Source organism: Balaenoptera ricei, unplaced genomic scaffold (assembly GCF_028023285.1).
Source record: "Balaenoptera ricei isolate mBalRic1 unplaced genomic scaffold, mBalRic1.hap2 scaffold_804, whole genome shotgun sequence".
NCBI classification, from domain to species: Eukaryota; Metazoa; Chordata; class Mammalia; order Artiodactyla; family Balaenopteridae; genus Balaenoptera; species Balaenoptera ricei.
Window position 1 is genome coordinate 15,001 of NW_026777992.1, and position 2,500 is coordinate 17,500.

The window sequence follows — 2,500 nt, forward strand, 5'->3', positions numbered from 1 at the left end:
GTCACCGCACGCACACGCACACGCGCACACGCGGCCCCACGCCGGACGCCGGCCTGGCGGGACCCTCCCCCGACTCAGAGGGGGGAGGCGCGGGCCGCGGTAGGCAAAGAGCGGCGCACGGCCCCACCGCGGGGCCGGCGCAAGCCCTCCCGCGAAGGCGAGGGGCTCTGCCCACGTGCTCTGGCAGACGCCACCATGGCGACTGCACGCTTGGGAGGGGCAGCGGCTGGGGGGTCCGGTACCCCAAGGCTCCCTCTCGGATCGCTAGAGAAGGCTTTCTCACCGAGGGTGCATCATCCCCCACCCATCGTCTCCCCTTTGGGCCCGCGGAGGTGGCTCCACAAGCCGCCCAGTCCACAAATGGACGGGGTGTGTGGGGGGGGGGGGTCTGCGGTATGGGTAAGCACACGGCTCACAGGAGCGCTCGCGGCCGCAGCCGGGGGCACAACCTCAGCCGCCCCCCGACCCAACACGATCCCCCCCACCGCACAGCCGTGGGAGGACGACCGCGACGAGGCGGCACCCGGCCCCCCACCGAGGGGGGGGAACAGAGGCACGCCTCCCTTACCGTCTCGACCCCCCCAAGAGAGCCACTCAGGGGACACACCACCGCGGCGGGGACCCGAGGAGCACGCTGGGAAAAGGGAACGACACCGCCGCTCGGCCTCGGGCACCTGAGGGACAACCTGGAGCGCTCCAGGGGCACCACCGACGGCCAAGCAAGGCACGCTCACGCGCCAGCAGGGGCGCGCAGCGCAGCGGCGGGACGGCCCCCCCCCCACCGACGCGGGGAGGACCGCTCGCGAGGCACACGCCAAGGAGGCGAAGCGAGAGTGTCTGCTGCGTCCGAGGACCACGGACCCGCCCGCCCCGTGAGGCAGGGGGCGGGAGACCGAGGGTCAGGGCCGGAGACCACCACCCCTGCCTTCCACACACCCCCTCGACAGGCCGGGAGGGCGTGAAAAGAGAGGCGAGGGGCCCGCGGACAGAACGAGAAGAGCGGTCCCGTTCGCCAGGAACGTCCGTCCCTCGTCTGGCACGACTTAGGTCCGGCCCAGGAGAGCGCGACAGCACCACATCGATCAGTCAATCCAGCAAGCCAGGGGCCAGAAAGTCCCGAAGGAGAGGGGCACGGTGAGGACCATCATCCGAGGAGCCTGCTTCAGCCTCACCGGCAGGCAGCCGCCCCCCCACACCTCCTTTTCTGGCTCTCAGGCAACAGTGGCCGACGACCCCGCGAGGAGAACGCCTGACACGTGGCACGGAGCCTGCGGGGTGGGGTCGTCTCAGCCACCACCGGGTGCCTGCGGCGGGGGGTGGGAGTCACACAGGGTAGAAGACCCACGCGCCACCTCGCCCCGCCGCCCTCGGGTGAGCCAGAGACCGGAGGCGGCACCGCGGGCCGGGTCAGCCGGGCGCACACACGAGAGCCGGCGCGCAGGCCCAGGCGGGCGGCTCAAGCGGCAAGGGCCGGTTCGGGTGCCAGGCGGCAGTCCCAAGCCCAGAGCCCTGCATGCGTCCGGAGTCCCAAAGTCCTCAGCGACAGACGCCAGGGAAGACCGTGTCAGCACCTATCTGGTGGCAAAAAAGGCCCATTTCGGGCGAAAAAAATCACGACGCCCGGCAGCGGGGCCCATCCACGAATCGCAGGGGGGGTCCCCGGGACCTCGGTCCCGCCACCTGTCCCCAACCCTTCCCCATCCACACCAGTCCCGGAGCCCTCGGGGCCACCTGGTCGACCCGAGGAGCGTGGTGGCAAAGTGGGGGCGGGGCGGGAGGGGCGGGAAAACGTGGGAGAGGCAGCGAGCGGGCCGGGGTCGCCCTCCCCGGTTCGCCCGCGCGGGCAGGTACCGGTCCCTCCGAGTCTCTCTCCGGGCGAGGACTTGGTTAGAGAAAAAGAAATATCCCACTCGGCCGCCTCCGGCGAGCGGGCCCCACGAGGGACCGCGCCCGGGCCCAGGCCGCCCTATCCGGGCCACCCAGTACGGCTCGGGCCGGTCCCCACCCCCCGGCCGGGACTCGCGGTGGAGGAGGGGGCGGGGCAGGGTGAGAAAAAGTCGCGTCCGCCGACCGGGACCCACGTGGGCACGCTGAAGGGCCGGGTGCGCCCTCCCCTCCCCGGCCCGGCCACCCGCGCGAGCAGGGCCCGGTCCGTCCACGCCCCCGGACCCAGGGGGACTTGGAAACATTTTCCCAGGGAGGCGCCTCCCAGGCGACCGGAGCCCACGAGGGACCGCACCCGTGTTGGCCCGTGCCGGTCTCTCCGGGTCACCCCTCGCGGCCCAGGCCGCTCCGGTCCCCACCTCTGGAGTCCGACTCGGAAAAACATCGGTCAGAATGAATCCGACCACCGGGACCCACGCGCGCCCACCACCGAGCCCGTCGCGCCCTCCACCGGCCTAAACGCACGGGCCCGGGCCGGTCCCCACCTCCGGAGCGGGGCGCTGTGGGGACCCGGGGAGGGAGGGGGTGGGGAGGGGGTCGGGGAACGAACGCTCCA